Here is a 19,964-nt window from a genome sequence, read left to right on the forward strand (position 1 = left end):
ACAAGAACCAAGGTGAAGAGAGAGTGTTGATTATGTAGTTAAATAAAGGGGTAGTCGTACTTATTAGTACTATTATATTATGGAACTTAGTAAATTGAAAAAAATGGTGTACATATTATGAAACACCGCAAAGGCGGATAAAAGGTGCATGAGAAATGGAGGTAATATGTTTGTAGGAACCTTGGAGAATTAGAATGCACATAGGCCATACCCATATGACTGCACACCTGTACACTCAACTGCAAACTTATAAGTTTGTCGCTAATCTATCCAAATAAAACATTAAAAATTCTCCAAACAATATAACTGGGTTCGTTGGGTCAAATTCATGAAGACAAGGAACGAATTTATAACTAGATTTTAATTATGGTGAAACTTTATAGTTATTACAAATTTGGTGAATAAAGGAATTAGTGTATGCATGTCGTGGTAGAATAAGTTTTCCAGAGCGCCAATCTAAATGACATAACAATTGTATATAAATAATACTTTCCTCTATGCATCCATGCTGCTATCTTGGTTCCATCTCAGTGATAGAAACATCATTTACCGACCCATGAATTGACTTGCTATTTGATTGATCTGATTCCATGTGCTTCGAAAATATTGAGTTATTCCCGAAGAAAGCAGGTTCTTTAGGCGCCGTCAAAGTGACAGTAACATTCTAGCATGAGGACTATGGTCCCCATTGTGGGCCTGTCGTCTATGGACTCTTGAACACATAAAAAACCAAGATGCATGCATCTTATGACTGCATCAGACGAGCACAAACCTCTTATTGTTGGATCCACAAACTCCAAGGGTGTTCCATCTATCCATTGCTTCCATGCCTGCATGCCCACCAAGTTATTTAATTATCTATACTTCTTAATTTGATGGGCATATAAGTAATTATTAAAAAAAACAGGTACACACATAGCTTAGAAGGTCTTCGGCATAACCTGATTCATGGAAACTATTAATCCTCTTGCCACTAATAGTCTCTAAGAGTAGAACTCCAAAGCTGTATACATCAGATTTTGGAGAAAACTTTCCGTGCATTGCATACTCCGGAGACATGTACCCGCTGCACGATGATGTTGTAAACTCATGATTAACACTAGAGAATTTATAGAGTTATGTATGTGATCAAAAATTTTAAATTATACTCACTATGTCCCTACAACCCTGTTTGTATTTGCTTGAGTTTGATCCACTTCAAATATTCTCGCTAACCCAAAATCTGAAATTTTAGGGTTCATATCTTCATCAAGTAACACATTACCAGCTTTGAGATCACGATGTATGATTGTCAAACGAGAATCATGATGGAGATAAAGCATTCCTCGAGCAACCCCTAATATGATACTGTAGCGCCTTTCCCAATCCAATTGTCCTTGTTTTTCATTATCTATGCATAACATGGTATTAGGTTAGTCGGTATAATTGTAGCTTATAACATTTTTAGTAAAGGAGAGAAAGCATAGGTGTTGGTTTAGATTATCATACCGAAAAGCATATAATCAAGGCTTTTGTTGACAACATATTCATACACAAGCAACTTTTCTTCTCCAGCTAAGCAAAATCCTAATACCCTCACCAAGTTTCGATGTTGAAGCTTGGCCACCAACATCACCTCATTCTTGAATTGTTGAACACCTTGGCTAGAGCTTAAAGACAACCTCTTTACTGCTATGTCTTGTCCACTTGATAGAGTACCCTAGAAACCATATGATTCATTTCCATGACATAAATCAACAAAATTTTGACGTTATAACCTTTCTCTTAATTGCATATTAGTTGTAAGATTGAACTTTTTTCTTTTACCTTATAAACACTTCCAAATCCCCCTTCACCTAATTTATTCTCATCTGCAAAATTATCCGTTGCGGCTTGAAGCGTACTAAAACCATATTGTAAAGACTCGACGGTTATCAATTCTTCACCTGGAAACCCATAGAGGAATTTAGTGACCAGGAAATGAAGATCAAGATGTTTATTTTTTTGCGGTAATGGAAATGATCAATGTGACGTTGTAAGATATATTTAAGTTCTTATGAAATGCTTTGATTATTTTCTTACCGTTTTCCACAGGTTCAAATTTGGTCTTCTTAGATTTATTTAAGTTCCTATGAAATGCTGTAACAAATCCTTATGGAGAGTATAAACAATAACACAGTAGCTAGAGGAACAACAATGGCAATAAAAACCTTGGTTGATACTTTCTTCTTTCCTGAAATTTTTTTTACCATGAACAATAATTAAGTCACCAATTTTGGCCACAGAAACAAGGAGATCCATAAAAACGCATTTAGCTCACAAAGGCACAGAAAACAGATCAACGGCGAAACAAAGAGTTAAAAACCTCAATGATGTGGTCCTTTAATAACTAGAACTTCCTTCCTCGTTTTTTGCTATCCTATATTGATTACTCCCTCCGTATCATTTTAGTCTACACACTTACACTTTTCACGCATGCCAATGCAAAACTTTGAGGACATATATTTGTATTCGTAAAAATTATAAAAAGTACATATTAATAAAATATTACTAAGTCGAATCTAACAAGAACTCACATGACTATGTTTCTATTCACGTATAAATCACAAACGAGGGTCAAAGTGCAATTTGGAATAGTGTAAAATGTCAAAGTATGTAGATTAAAATGAAACGGGAGTATTATATTTTAGTTCTTTAAAATTTTTCACTTAACCCCCTTATTTTAACATAGATTATATTTTATTTTATTTTTAGTGGCGAGAGGGTTATATCTAATATAATTTATATAATTACAATTCAGTTCAACTCCTTGTGGAATATGTGTTGGAAGTAGAATATGTTCTTTCGAATTGATTTGAATTGACAAAATTGAATTTAAATGAATTGAATTGAACTTAATTTTCATTAATCGAGTAATATTAATCAAAAAAAATAAAATTAAAATCATTCCATTATGTTAATATTAATAATAATTATATTAGTGATAATAATCATACTATTAATATTAATACTAATAATAACTATAATAATATTCCTATGAATTGAGTAATATTAATAGATACAAGTACAATAATATTTTTATTACCATTAGTAATGATATTGATAATATTCAAAATATTAATAATAATATTAATGATAATTAACTATATTAATGAGTCAAAAAAATAATTATCATTCTATTATGTTAATATACATAATTACTATTAAAAAAAATGTTAATATACATAATTATATTAAAGATAATAATCATTATATTAATATTAATACTAATAATATGTGTACAATAATATTCTTATGAATTGAGTAGTATTAAAATAATCAAGTAGAATATTACTTTTGATATCACTATTAACGATAATGATAATGATAATATTATTAATATTATTAATGATAATTAACTATATTAATGAATCAATAAACATAATATTTATTCTATTATGTTACTATTAATAATTATTATATGAATGATAATAATCATAATATTAACATGTACTTCCTTTTTTCTCACTTAATCTTGACACTATTTATACTTAAAGAGAATCTTTTTTATTTATCTCAAAGTATAAGAAAAAATATAGTCATGCGAGATCTTGTTTGATTTGTCTCGATTAGTACTCCCTCCGTTTCCTAAAGATCTTCCCTCTTTCCGTTTAAGGGTGTTTCCAAAAGATCTTCCCTCTTTTGCTTTATTCCTTATTTGGCAAAACAAATTTCCCTATTCACCCTCTCATGTCACTATCATATGGTCCACCATTACATTATTAATTCAATTTTACTCCATTTCTCTCTCATACTTTAACCCCTTTTTATTTGTTTATTTATCTTAACCTCTTTCTCTCTCCTACTTTACTCACACCATGCCCCACACAACTTGATTTTCCTTGGTATCTGTAGGAACAGTAAGTGGGAAGATTTTTAGGAAATGGAGGGAGTACTTTATTAATATTCAATCGTTATAATTTTTACTCATATATAGTAAAAGATGTTTCAGTTCAAAGAGGTGTGTTTGGAGACTCGCACAGGAAAGTGAGAAGGATAAAAAAAAAACAAAGGGAGTGTATAATAATATTTTTATGAGTTGAGTAATATTAATAATAATAAGTACAATACTATTTTATTATCATTGATAATTATAATAGTAATACATAGAGAAATAATAATAATAATAATAATAATAATAATAATAATAATAATAATCATAATAATAATAATAATAATAATAATAATAATAATAATAATAATAATAATAATAATAATAATAATAATAATAATAATAATAATCAATAATAGTAATTATAACAACAATAACAATACCTTATGAGATTTGGTTTATTGAGAGCATATGACATTGTTAGTTGGGAGTTCTTAGAAGATATGTTGTTAGCTTTGAGGTTTTTTAGCAGATTTGTGGAGTTGATAATGGTGTGTTTGAGAATCCCAACATTCAATTTGATGATTAATGGGGCTCCTACTGGCTTTTAAAAGTCAAAGAGTGGTACAATACAGGAAGACCCCATGTCTCATCTCCTGTTTGTTCTATGTATGGAATATTTTTCTAGAACCATGACATACATTGGAAAGCAACATGAGTTCAGATTTCATCCTAGGTGCAAATCCCTTACTATAAATCATCATTGATTTGCTGCCGATGTTATCTTATCTTGCAAAAGGGACTTTAAATTTGTGTACATGATTTTACAAGGCATATAATTGTTTGCTACTACTTCTGGCTTGAAAGCAAGTCCCACTAAATCTGACTTCTATATTTGAGGTTTATTTGAGCAACAGAATTTGAAAATTAAAGATAGTCCCACTAAATCTGACTCAATAAGTCACGTGACCTCACGTGATTTCATTGAACCTAAAATTTCCCGCCATTTCCCTCACTTTTCCCAACCCATTAACATTCATCACAACTTTTAGTCCGTTTTCCTCATTCTCCATTTTTCCCAAAGTTTGAAGAATCTAAATTCCTCATCTTCTGTCTATGTGTGAGTCATCAAAGGGAAAAAATTCTTGCACAATATGAAAAAAATATTCTCTCACTAGAATACTTTTCTTGAAACCACAACAATAATGGTGTTTTTTAATCTTCGCTTTCTTCATCCACCGGAATAGGCCATGGATTCACCACCGGGGTTTTTTGCCGTACATCTTGGATCGGCAAATTTGGGTGCTCCTCAACATATAATCATCTTTGATGCAACATGGAAAAAGGAGACATGAGTAATGGGGTGTGCATGGGTAGTTCATACAAATTCTTCTCCGACGCCATTGGAGAAGGGCGGTGGTACGTATGGGCTGGCTTCTTCAGCTCTTCATGCTAAAAGTCAAGCCTTCCTGCATGCTCTCACTTGGGCACATGTGCAGGGCTGGCGATGCATATCCTTTTTTACCGACTTTGCTAATCTTATAATGGCACTAAAATATCCCATGAGTGTTCCATCATCGGTCTACTAGACGATACATGACATTAAGTCTATAGCAGATTCCTTTTCTTGGTATTTTCTTTTAAAGGTGAATCGTCAACAAGTTCAGCGAGCGCATGATAATGCGCAGATGTGTGCTAGAACTTGTTTTTAATTTACATTATAAATTTGAATAGTTTTGGTGTTGCCCCCTTTGTCAAAAAAAAAAAATTAATAATGGTGTTTTTTCTATTACTTTACTCGCATTTTGTTAGTCTTGCCTTATATATGTATATTTCTTCATGTAAGCGTTTTATCTTATAATATATCATTTCTCTAATCAAATTTCATACTACTTTTATTTTTTAGATCAATTATTAGTCAGATTTTAGTGATTTGGTGAGAGAAATCAGTAACAACGGCATTTTGGGTATTTCTATTTTCTAATATTTGGTGGAAAACAAGAATGGGTGAAAGTAAACCAAAAATGTTGGACTTAATATCAAAGGAAAAACAAAGGATGATGATGATGATCAATAATGAAGAAAAGATATGGGTGTTGTTCATCTAATGAAAACAAGCTTGAACTTAGGCTTGGTTTACCTGGTGATCGAAACTAGTCAGCCAAACAAAGCCTTAAAAATGGCAACATAGTTAGAGAGAGATGAATCACTTCTCTCTCTATGATACTTTTCTTCAAACCACAACAATGGGATCTTACCTTCAATTGAACATAGACCAATCTTGTTGTGCAAGATTTTTTTTTCTCTAGATGGTGCACACATAGACAGAAGATAAAGAATTGAAATTCTTCAAGCTTTGGGAAAATTGGAGATTGAGGAAAAGTGAGACGAATGTAAGGGACTTCACTCATGGTTCACCCAGTGGTATTTTAGTAATAAATTAGAATTTCAGTTGCTCATTTCACACCAAATTTGCTCATATGGGCATTTTGCTCATTTACTCATTTGCTCATTTACTCATTTTGTAATAAAAGTGTTTGCTCATTTTCTTAAATGAGTAGAAATGTTTGCTCATTTGTTGGTTTTGCTCATTTGGAGAAAATAGTCTTAGGTGTACCATGAGTATGGTACACCCATATGTACTATAAATGATCTCATGTTAAGAGATGGGCAAAAGGAGGGAAATGGGGAAAATTTTGGGTTTAATGAAGTCATGTGAGGTCACATGACTCACTAAGTGAAGTCAACCCCAAAAAACTGGTCAAGGTTGTTTTCAAAAAAATCATTAAGATTTGAATTTGCCCAAAAAAAAATTTAAACGGTTGTCTTTTACAAAAACTTGTTTCTAATAGATTGTCGCTGACAAAAAACTCAAAAAAAATACTTTTCCATCGAAAAAGCTGTATAATACAACAATGTCTTGAAATTGATCGAACTATTATAGTAATATTATACATGATTGGTAGTAAAAATTAGTATTGGAAGGCCATTATATCTCCAAATTCTTATTCACTAAGGATAGCAAATATCATTTTGTGGAAAGTAGTATCAAATATAATCATACACAATATATTTAGTTTTTTGTGAAATAAGAAAGATAGGGTCACTTAACCTTGTATGATTGATTCCTAGGGGAATCTATTTAATTGTATATACATAAACTTATGTTGGTTGGGGACGATGCTCAAGAAAATATTTACTCTAATTTCTTTGTATGGGCCCTTTTGGTGAAATTAGCAGTTTAGTATATGTTAGTTTTTGCACTTATTGTAGCTGTTATGGGTAACTAGTAACGGTTTACTAGTAGCTTTTAGTGATTAGCTTTTAAAATAAGGCTCCGTTTGGTAAGGCGTAAAACGTTTTTCCGGAAAACTGTTTTCCTCCATTTTTAGTTTTACATTGTTTGGTTGGCAAAAGAGTGTAAAATCGTTTTCTCTTGGGGTAAAATTACTCTCCCAATGATCGAAAATCATTTTCTTTACAAAATGAAGGGAAAACTGTTTTCCTTATCTCTCTTGTACACTTTTCTCACTACCTCCTTACTTTCCCTTTCATTTTCCTTTCATTTCATCATTTTCTTTACATGAAACCAAACAACGGAAAACTAATTTTGGAATTATGTTTTCCATTGTAAATTGTTTTCCATGAAAATCATTTTACACTGAAAATGTTTTACACCCTACCAAACAGAGCCTAAGTGTTTAATTAAAAGAGTTTGGCAAAAATAGCAGTTGAAATTGTAAAACTAAAACACAATACGACATTATTCAAATATTAAGTGAAATAGACGTGAGGAGTACTAATCAAGATATAGAATTATAGACGTACCATCGGGGGAAATCATCGAAGGCGGCGATGGTACGGGAGATGACGGCGGCAATGAAAGATCAGTAGCACCTTCAAAGAAGGGATCGATCTCATATCTCACATTACAACTAGGCAAGACTGCTCTCGCACCAATACTAGTGTCGAGCACTCCGATTGCAATAGTCAAGCATTTATTACAATCAATAGTACTTATGTCCGGAGTACACTGCGCCAACCCATACTGCGTCAGAAAGCTCGAATATTTTGAAGCCTCCACCGCATACTTTTTTTGAGGACCGCCATTTGATGTTCGAACCCTCAAATCATTCATCATATTGCCAACAGCATCCATAAATCGTGTAACGTTTCCTGTTATGTTCTTGTCGTTTTTTAAGGTGAACCATGGGTCTGCATCCATTATTCTGAAAAATGACTCGTTTGAGTATCTTACCACACATTCGTCATACCATATTATTGCCACCTTCCTGTTAGGACATCTTTTGCGGGGAAGATCAGAGGTGGTGGCAGTAACCACGCAGTCGCGGCACGAGGCGGCTGATTGATCTCCACGGCAGAGAAAGTGGCCATAGACGGCTTCGTTTGAACCGTTTCTTACTACTGCTTCGGCATAGCCGTTGGGGTTGGTGGCATTGGAGGAGAGAGAATGAAAGACAGCGTTGAGATTGGTTTCGTATTGGCTATTGTTGGCAAACATAGTGGTGTTTGGGCAGAATTGTGTCCAAAGAAGTGGGGCTGATGTTGATCTAGGAATCAACATTATCATCAAGGGAAGTACGAGAGAAACTGAGACAAATAACGATAACCAAATAGTTTGCGCCATTCTTTAGTTTATATTGATGATAAGTTGATCTAACAATGGCGACCTCCAAAATTTAGATTGTAGGAGATGCTCGTACTGTGTATTAGTTGTGATGGAATTAGAAAATCAGGTAAGGTGATAAGTTGAAAAATACTTAAGCTAGTTCTGTAGTCATTATCAAAATAAATTATTAGCTACTAGTACCAAAAAGAAAATTCCATATCATACTCAGTGGAGTAGTAGTGGTCAAACTAAAGACCGTTCCATTATTACTAATAATATTCAATCCTATTTCTAATGATTAACGTCTCTTACAAGGGTGAAATTTTGTAATTTTGACTTGTATTTTGTTCCTAATATAAAGTGATACGTTTGATAATTTTTTTTTTTTTAGGAGAAGTGATACGTTAGATTTTGTTCCTCTCGACCTCAACTTCCCCACAATATTCCCCTTTGATTATTGGAACTCTTCTCTCTCTTGCTTCTACTCTGAAGCCTATACTCACTGATTTGACTCTAAGTTTTACAAGAGTTACTCAACCCTTGAACCCCAAATTACAAGTCAAATTTTGTGAAACACTAGTAATTATATTGAACTTAAATTTTTAAGGGACATAGGAACTCACTTAATAATGCAACATACTTTTTTAGAAAACACTTAAGATTTAGCAATAAAAATATGTTTTCAGTTGGTGGATTGCGCAATGAGGAAGACTTCTCTTTATATAATGAAGTCTTCTCATGCCAGTTCCACTTATTCCTCCACTAAGTGTGAAGCAGTAACCCACGTAGCATTATTTTTCCACGTTCACACTTCTTGAAAAACAAGCAAAGTAATGGAAAATTCACTAACAGTACGTGATTTAAACAGTTGAGAAATAAGGAATTTATTTAGGAAATTCACTTTTATTTGTTCATTAACAAAGAAAGAATATTTATTAAATATAAAAATTATTTTATTTATTAACAATATTTCCTAAAAACTCTCTGTTAAATACTTTTTAAAACCACTGTTGCATTTATTAAATTTCATGTTGTTCCTTAGTATTAAGCAACATAAATTACTTACATAAATCCTAAGTACATACTCTTGAACTTAGACTTCATGTCAGCATCCCTTTAAATCTTCAACTCTGAAGATCCATACGTCCCATCTCAGGAACCGCAGACAGTTCCTTGAAGAAACTGTAAAACATGAATGCATCTGTCAAGGAACAGCAGACAGTTCATTGAGGAACTGTATAACGCAAATGCATCTAGCAAGGAGCAGCAGACAGTTCCTTGAGGAACTACGAAACGCAAATGCATCTGGCAAGGAACAGCAGACAGTTCCTTGAGGAAATGTTGAACACAAATGCATCCAGCTAGGAATAGCAGACAGTTCCTTGTGGAAATGTTGAACAAGAATGCGTGTAGCTCAGGAACAGCAGACAGTTCCTTGAGGAACTATTGAACAATAATTGTAATCATGAATCATCGCTTAGGAACTTGGTTCTTCTCTTGGATTTCCAACTCAGGAACTTCATTTATTATCTTTATAAAGCACCATTATTAATCAATGAACCTTCCACACATAAAACTATTAAACTTTGTTAGTTATTACATTAGTATGTCATCATGAAAACCCATAGTGGCTCAACATAAAGAAATATTATCTTGCTGGTCCTTTAAAATAGCTTTAAAGGGATGATTCATGATTACAATTCTTGTTCAATTTTCTATTTAGTCGTAACTATTTTTTTCTATTTGAAAGTCAAAATAATTATTTTCTATCTGAAAGTCAAAATAATTATTTAATGCTTTAAAATAGTCAAATAGTTTCTATTTAGTCGTACTTTAAAATTATTAAAATAGCTTAAAACAACTTTTGATTTAGTAAAAGGATTTTAATATTTGGTTAGAGGAGCCCAAACCTTACAATTTTTACTATAAACATCTTCATTAAATTAACCCATTAAAGCCCAACTCAATATTGGAACCCTAATGAGGGAACCTATAAATACCCTTTATTCGACACAATTTATTTTCTCTCTCTTCCTCCCTCTATTTTTTTCGGTCCTCTACTCTTCTTTTTGCTCCCTGTTTTTTCCTATTCCTTTCTCTCGGTTTTCTTCCTCCATCCGTCGACAGCAGCAGCCATCACTGCCGACCACGCTGGCGAGCCGCCAGCACCCGTGTTTCCTCGTGTGCCGCCGAGTGTCCCCCCTCTATTTTGTTTTGGTTCTTTTCTTTATCCTCAAGTTATATTTAATGCAAAGTTTATATTCTTAAGAATTGTTTTAGCATGTTTATATTTAAAGTTATAGTTTGATGCTTTAAATATAAATCTAAGATTATGTAGTTTATGTAATGAAGTAATTATATTTCAAATTTATTGATTATGTTTAAATTAAGATTTTAAGTATCAAAGCATGAATTTTTAGGGTTTTATGTGTTGGAAAATCATAGCAGTATATTATATTTAATGAAATTAAGTATTGTTATGATTTTAATTATATTTAAGTATTCTTAAAAAGGGTTTATTATTTATAAGTTGATGGAAATTTTGTAAGGATGGTTATAATGTGGTTTTAATGATCATAGTATGAGTTTTTAAGGATTTTTAACAACTAATATAGTAGTACTATACTAGGGAGTATTAATAATTGAAGTTTTAATGATGAGAAAATTTTTTAAACACTTTTAAAGAGGGTTTAGTGTATTTTAATATTGTTGGAAATTTCTAGAGTTTTGATTGTGGATATGTTGATTATTTTTAGGTGGAGAATTATGTTTACGCGACTTTTAAGCTTGTGAAAGTGGCCTCTCGTTTTGTCTACACATGGTACTTACATACCTATATGTTGGTTGGATTAGTATCATGTCCTAAGGATGGGATTTATGTAATATCATGTATAGGGAACTATATTTAGCACATACGTGATTTATATTCAATTGGATTTGCATAATTTATGCCGTTGTGTGAAGCATGTTGATTATTATGATATTATGTCTGTATGGATGCTTGATGCAAGCATATGAAATTTGAGAACTTTACTTTGTTAATTCACATGAGGGATTAATATTTATGTTGGTATTGGATCTTGATTGAATCATGGTGTTCCCTTTTAGATTATTTTATTACTTTATGAGGACTGAATGCCTTATTTGGTAAGTTGGTTATTTTTACTATGAAAGGTTGCGTGTTAACTTGGTTCAACAAATAGAGGCATGTTATGGATTTAATGTTGGAATTTCTCTTGGGTTGTTTGTAGATGATCAGCTTATCTAATCCTAAGATAAAAATGGAAGTTTATGTATTTTGATGATTATATTGTTTGTTCTACTTGTGATTCCTAATAAGTCAATAAATTACTAATCATGTAAAGTGAAACTTGAAAAACAATACCTTCAAACTTGTGCACGTCTGAAGCGTTAGACAAATATGAATTGGAGTACATGGTGGTAGCCCATGGGTTTTCTTGGGACCAGATTTATCACCGTGTCTTTATTTAAAAGGTTAATCGATATCGTAGGACAGGGGAGTACGAACACAAGTAGAAGAAAGCCCATCTGATGCGGTCAAAATTTGGTTACTGATCTGGTTTTAGTCTGCATCCGGTGGGCTCGTAGCAGATCCGAAATACTTACTAATCCAGTCCAAAATCGGATTAGTAAATTATTTACTGATCTGGTTTTGAAGGAAAATCGGATCAGTTAATCCTATTAACTGATCTAGTTTTCTTTCAAAATCGCATCAAGTGAAGTTCAAGTTTAATTTTAAAAAAAAAAACAAATTTCCCAGCAAACTGATCTGGTTTCCTTGATGAACCAGATCAGCTACTTGCCATTTGAAATAAAAAAAAATTAGCTAGCTATCATCAGACAACAGGGGCAAGCCCTTTACAGCCGATGTCAACTAGTTGGCCCTTTACAACTAATATACCATATAAGAAAATATATTAATGGTCTAATAACCATCATTATACATCAATTTTGGCTAAAAAACAAATCGTGAGTCACAACTTATTGGGAACAAAATTAACTAGACTAATTAACCTATATTGATTAGAAAAAATTAACTAACTTCAGACTAACTTCATGATTCTCATCCCTCAAATACAACTCACAGCCCATAATGTAATGATGTGTTGATGGAAGATCGCGTGTGAGAGCATTGCTTGAACATTATTTGGTACCTAATTATGATTAATAACTTTAACTTACTGTTTTAATGATGAATCTTGGATTATATAAATTATGTATTGAAAGAATAAAATTTCAGATTTGATTATTATATTTAGATTGAGTTTTTAATTATCAAAGCATGAATTTTTAGGATGTTAAAGATTGTAAAATCATAGTAGCATGTTATTGTAACAGCCTGTTTTCCCGAGTTGCTAGGTAAATACACTTAAGATTCACTAATCACAATCAACGCTTAATAAGCCTCGAATAAAATATTTACTCGCAGCGGAAACATAACCTAGAAAACGATCTTGGACCTGTGGGTTATTGGCCCACAAAACAAATCCTTTATATAAGACTTCAATTACACCATATCCACTAATATTCCCAAATAGTTACAACAAAGAAATAAAATTTTCTCTAATAACTACTAGAATACAAACTCAATCCATAAGCTACGACGACATCTTTATCTTGCTTCACTTCAGAATCCTGAGCTGACAACACCAAACCTGCAACAATATTTCACTCTGCCACCCACCAAGTGACAGGCCACAGGAATGACAACACTATCACCAAAGCTGAGTACACACTGTATGATAAAAAATACAAGTTTAGGTGTATTTTGAAAACTAACACATAGTTATAATAACAGATAATCACATTTAACTCAGTTATTATAGTTTCACAAAATCAAATCGTTTGGCATGAACGCGAGTGGAGAGGGTACCACGCAGTACCAGCTGTCTCCAAACTATTGAGGGTCGTCACCCAGCCTTTTATTGTTATGCTTGCAAGACTTACCCGGACATGTCCTATAACGCCAGGAGTTCGCCCTTCCTGGAAGGCAACAGCTAGGGACTCTACCCGCCCTAACTCGGGGTGCCTATTCATGCCTCACTTTCATATTTATAAAATAAGATATTTAATGTTCATACTTAACCTCAATACTCATAACATAACACCATATTCGACCTTATCTGGTCTTAACTATTCGAATCATTTCCTCATTATCATACCAAATCATATTTTGAGAAATATAGTATTTTCGAACATTTCGATAATTGAACAAAATGATACTTTTATAACAATCCAATAACAATTCACAACTAACTCATAGAGATGATCTATAATCAGCCATTAACAAACGATATATAATCTCAAAATTAATATAACGCCCACGGGAGCATTTAAATATATTTTGCTGAACCTAAAGGTTACCTCAACTCTATAACAATTATACAAAACCTCCAATCATCATAACTTGATTTCCCATATCATCTTCAATTCTATACGTCTACATAGCCATCCTCCAACAACCACCTCACAGTAACATCAATAATCAATAACCAAACTTAACTATTCTAATTATCTTCTTCTAACGCAACCATTATGCTAATCAAACTGAATCCCGTAAATAGAAATTAACGAAGTCATTCCATAACTCATAACTCGACTTCATGCATATCAACTCCAACTACAATAATTATAACAGTCTCCCAATTCTAAGATTATGACTTCCCTCGCATCATCAACAACGACTATCCAATAAGAACGATACAACAACAACATAATAACAAACACAAACAACAATAATACCACCTCCACCACCAACAATAACCAACACCAATAACACAACATTAAGCACAATACAGAACAACACAACCACAATACACAGCACAACCAACAACAGAAACCACCACCTACTATGTTCATAACAAACCTAAGTAAATCATATTCCCAAATTTATCACTCCAACTTCTTGAATCATAATAACAAGATGAACCATATTGTTCTACTGAATACTTTGGATATATATACTTAAACTATAAACCACATGATACTAGCTCAGGTACATCATAGTAACCTTTTTAATCATATCCAAACTAATTCATCTTCCAAACTAGTAAACTATTTTAACTATAACCCAACAACATCACCACAACAACAGAACAACAACATAATAATCTACCACAACCATCACAACTACTCCACAATAGCCACCACAACTACAAACAACCATAACAACGGCGCAACAACACAATAGGCAACAACTTACAGCAACTCCACCACAACCACAATGACAGAACAACAATAACCCAACAACATACTACAACAGAGCAACAACAACAATAGCAACTCCACAACAACTTCACCAAACCACCACAACAACTCCACAACAACAATAACATAACAACTCCACCTCAATCATCACAATACTCCACAAGTCCATGTACTAAACACATTTCCATTAAGAAGCATAATCGTAATTACTTAGTGTATAAGTGTTGTTTAGGTCAAATAAAACATCTCTAATGAACCTTAGCATGTTATTCCATGTTACATACTCAATATACACATAAAAAATACACATCATAAGTAAATTCATTTCATAAACATGCTTTACACTAGAAAGAAACAATCACCTAACTATAGGTATGGAAATCTCTAGGGTAAAACCAAACTAAGTGTGTACCTTTACTAAGGATGCTTAAAGCCACGAAATTCCTTAATCCACTTGGTTAACTACTCCTACAGCTTCCCCTGAATGTATAAAATGCTAAAGATTAGTTTCAACAAGCTTATAGATATGAAAAACTAAGCTTAAATACAAGAGGTGTAAACTGTTGAACTTACACAACTTATGTGATCTTTCAGCAAGGTTTTCTATAAGTTTATGGTCTAAAGTTGGAACAAAGCTTGAACTACTTTGTATGGATGTTAGAAGAGTTCTATGTAGAGAAAAGTGGGTGTCCAAGAGGAAAAATAAGAGAAAGAGACGAAAACCAGAACAGCTTTTATAGCTGTTCTGGCGGTACCCAGGAGGAGGGAAACCTCTTCTGGGCAAGGTCGGTTTCTTGGATTTTTGGGTGATTCTTGCTTGAGGTGTTAGCCTAAGGTGTTGGCTTTCATGCATAAAAGGCTTTGAAGATCGACACTTAGTAGCTGCTAAGCAGCTTTCTTTGAGATAGGTCTGAGCTGTAATTTCACTGGCCAGGTTTTACTATGTAAGCAATTTACCTATTGAGCCACGTAATTCTTGGGATAAATGACATTTTAACCTTAAGACATCCCAAGCATGTCATATATCAAGTTTGGTTAGGTTCTGAGCTCGGATTCAACCCCGAAAGGCTCTTTAACTAGAAGTTCATCGTACCCGATAAAACAATCTCCAAACGATTTTCATAATCTTAATGTTTAAGGCTCTCAAGGACTTTCTAACTTATCTATTGGTTTCCAAAGCCTTCTTACCAATAAGAATGATGGTTCTTATCCTCTTTGACCTTTCTTAACCATTAAAATGTAGTGCTTATCCACAACTTTCTTAACCACAAGAATGTAGTACTTATCCACAAGCTTTCTTAACCATAAGAATGTAGTGCTTATCCACCTTTCTTAACCATAAGAATGATATGCTTATCCACAAGCTTTCTTAACCATTAAGAATGATGATGCTTATCCACAAGCTTTCATAACCATTAAGAATGATGATGCTTATCCACAAGCTTTCTTAACCATTTAGAATAATGATGCTTATCCACAAGCTTTCTTAATCATTAAGAATGATGATGCTTATCCACATTTTAGCTTTTAAATAAAGGTTCTTAAAAACAGGGCTATTACAGTTATAAACTATGAAATTGATTTAACTTATGAATTTAAGCATGTTTAAGTATGTTTAAAGAGAGTTTTAATATTTACTCTCTATGTTGCTAAAAGTAGTACATATTTTTTTTATTCGGTTATCTAGATGGTGAAGGCGATTTTCAGTTTGTTGTTGTTTATGAAATTCATTAGAGTGAACTTTTCCTATTTGGAGAGCTAGTTGTTTTACTAAATTTTCCAGATACTAGTGTTGAGTACTAAAACTAGAAACTTTATTATTAATATTAGTAACTACAACTTTGAATTCAGCAATTTGTTCAGTTTGCTCCTTCAGTTGCCTTTTCATGTTCACTTCAGAATCATTTTTCGCCCCATATTGTTCATTGTTAAGGGACATAGTAGTTATTAACTCTCTCGCTTCACTAGGAGTTTTATTCACCAAAGTTCCACCACTAGCGATATCTATTAAACGTTTCTGATCATCTAACAAACCATCATAAAAACATTCAATTAGGACATTCTCACTCAGTTGATGTTGTGGGCATGAAATGCAAAGTTTATTATATCTTTTCCAATACTGATGCAATTGCTCATTTTTATCTTCCTCATACTACATATTTGTCTCCTTATTAATCTAGTTATGTTAGCGTATTTTTCAATAAAAACTCTCCGAAGGCTATTCCAAGAAGTAATAGATCCAACGGGAAGATAAAGTAATCATTCTTTAGCTAAATAATGTAAACTAAAAAGGAAAACACGAAGTTTAATACCATCATAATCTTTACCATTTAATGACAAAGTAGAACAATTAAGAGAAAATTCTTGTAAATGTCTATGAGCATCTTCCTTATCATGACCATGAATTTAGGGAGAATTCCGATAAAACCTGGATCAAGTTTGAATGATTTCTCTAAGGCGGGAAAATTACACTCATGGGTGTCTCATATGCATTGAACATATGTTCTTTCAAGTTCTTTTCACCTTCTCCTCCCATCTAACTAGTTAATAGTCACACAAAAAATATAAAAATAAATATTAGATCAAGCAACAAAAATCTAGATTTAAACAAATAACAAGATAAATACTAATACTAAAAAAATAGTCTAAAATAATAGATTATACAGTCCCCGGCAACGGCGCCAAAATTTGATGCGAGTCGTTTCCGCAATAAAATTAAATTTATAAATCACTCACCAACTTTAACAGATAGATAGGGAAAGTAAGGGTCGAACCCACACAGACTGCGTTATTATCTTAAACTAATTGTTTACTTATATAAATAACTATTACTATATAAATATGGGGGGACTTGGATATCACTTTTATACTAAGATTGTTGAACTAAAATATGAATATATAAATTGGAGGAAATAAATTCGGTTTTAAAAGATAACTAAGAAACTAATAGGAGACATGTAACTTTTTATAGATATTGGATATCATAATCATTGACTCATTCGACTTGCCTAGGATAGATTGGTTAACTATATAATGCCTTGAAAGTAAGTAGATTACTAGCTTTATCTTTCCGACTTGCTAAATCCCATGAAAAGCACGAAAATTTAATTCTAATCAAGCCATAATAATCCAACCATGAAAGCATGTATCAAATTATCCAACTTGATAGCCTTAGAAACACAACCAACCGAACTCAAACTTACCAGTAAGCTACAACACCAATTGGATTCCATTATTACACAAGATTCTAGAAATTATAATTAGATCATAAAGTTCCAACCTAATTAAAACTACAATTAATCTAGCAATGGAGACATGAAATAATTTAGGTGATCAAACTAAATCAATAAACATGAATCAAAAGCCAGATAATAAACCTTGTATAAATACCCAAAAGAAACTAATCGTTTATAACACAAATAAAAACGTAATATCATAAACCCAAATATCAAATAGTCAATTACATGTTCCTACTAGTATAAAACTACTCTAAATTAGACATGAAAACAAAGAAAAATAGATAGAAAAGAGTAAAGAAAACTTATTAGGGATGAATTTCTCCTGTCGGCTCCCCTCTTCTTCTTCCTTTTTTTTTTCATGCGTGTGGCTCTTCTGGTCTTTGTCTCCCACGGCTCCTGGTTATCTGTCAAACTAAATCAATAAACATGAATCCTCCCTACTGATATCTGTCAAACCCTCTTTATTTTCGCTGTTTTGTGGCTTTTTTTATTCAAAAGCCCACTTTACTTATTTTCCTCTTGTGTGCGTTGATTCCTTGCGCCTACTCCTTTCCTTGTGAATACTTGAGGCTCTTTTTTCCTTTTTGCTTTCCTGCGTGTTTTTTTGTTCTTTGCAATACATGTGGGCCTAACCATTAATATTTCAACTACAATTAAAAGATATGAGCTGCTTCCTTCTAGTGTAATTTCGACACAAGAAACAGCTGAATTAGTTTTTGCTTCCTTCTCCAAAGTTGTATATTTTGATCTTAACTTTCCGTAGCCACTTGAATCGTCTTGTTTTGATTCCATATGAGTGAGATATGACCAAAATACTATATCAGTCCTGCAGAATTAGTAATACTCGAATTTAGTGCATCTTTTCAAGCTCTTAATTAATTAAGTTATCACTAAATAGATAACATAGACACAAATTTATCTTTTAAACACTAAAAATAGTTACCAAGTGATTAAACCGAAATATTCAAAAAGTACAATATTTAACCCATATAATTCAATAGACAACACTAAAGGTATTATATTAGAGGGTACAAATATTATAGGCACTTATCAAGTTCCCCCACACTTAGCTTTTGGTCGTCCTTGATCAAAATACCGCTAAAAGTAAATTAAATGCAATTTACCAACTAAATGCAAGATTTAATTCACCGCCTCAAATTTCTTTATTGGAAATAACTAGATTAGATAAGTAGAAAACAAGAAACTAACACATTTTAACTTAGTCACAAAAACATTGAGAGAACGTTAGTAGTAATGCTATACTCTTGGCATTAAAAATGTCGTACTATCAAAACTCATAATACTTCATGGACAAATGCTTTTCTTTGCAACTCAAAGATAGCTAGCATGAGTTCACCCTTGTGAATACATCAAGTTCAATAGATAGACCCTCATAGATATAATTTAAACATTCTACTCTCATGTGTTTAGAGTTAAATAATATTCACTCAAAAATGTAACCAAGTCGACTTTAAATGAAGTATTTTTCTTTAAACTTGACTATTGTCTCAATTCTCCACTTTAAGAGCGATAAGATGAATAAAGATCAAAAGGGCTTGTAAAGGGTTGTAACGTGGCTAAGGTTAAAGGGTAGGGAAAATATTTAGGAATGTGGAGTTAAAAGAAGCCAAACCAAAGGGAGCAAAAATACATGACTTAAAATGTTTTAGTCACAACAAACTCCATTTATATATTGAACATCATACTCCAATTTTTTTCTTCTTAAAATTATATCATTCACCACTCCTTCATAAATAATAATGCAATGGCAACAATTCAAAATATATTCGTAGCACTTCAACCAATCTATAATCTTCAAACACTTTTCTTTTTTTTCTGTTTGTCTTTTCAAATAATTTGTTTTTTTTTCAATGTCACATCTCCTGTTTTTTTTTCCTTCCCTTTTCTTCTCACAATAATTTTTTTATCATAACAAAAACTTACACTACAAACTCAACTTAATAACTCCCCTTAGCCAAGCTTGGGTATAATATGTAGGAGGTCGCAGGTTTGTAAT

The 19,964-nt window shown here is 32.5% G+C and overlaps 1 long non-coding RNA gene and 1 pseudogene across 1 annotated transcript; both read right to left on the bottom strand.

Annotated features, from left to right (window-relative positions):
* Window positions 1-329: 329 nt before the first annotated feature.
* Window positions 330-9,235, bottom strand: LOC104901105 (cysteine-rich receptor-like protein kinase 25; annotated as a pseudogene).
* A 3,845-nt stretch (window positions 9,236-13,080) lies between these two features.
* On the bottom strand, window positions 13,081-18,659 carry LOC130589627 (uncharacterized). Its single transcript, XR_008967186.1, has 3 exons — window positions 17,036-18,659; window positions 15,121-15,188; window positions 13,081-13,236 (listed from the first exon to the last, which is right to left on the bottom strand). It is a non-coding gene; the product is annotated as an uncharacterized LOC130589627 (long non-coding RNA).
* Between the last annotated feature and the right edge of the window lie 1,305 nt (window positions 18,660-19,964).

The sequence above is a fragment of the Beta vulgaris genome, chromosome 8 (genome assembly GCF_026745355.1).
Source record: "Beta vulgaris subsp. vulgaris cultivar EL10 chromosome 8, EL10.2, whole genome shotgun sequence".
Taxonomy (NCBI): Eukaryota; Viridiplantae; Streptophyta; class Magnoliopsida; order Caryophyllales; family Amaranthaceae; genus Beta; species Beta vulgaris.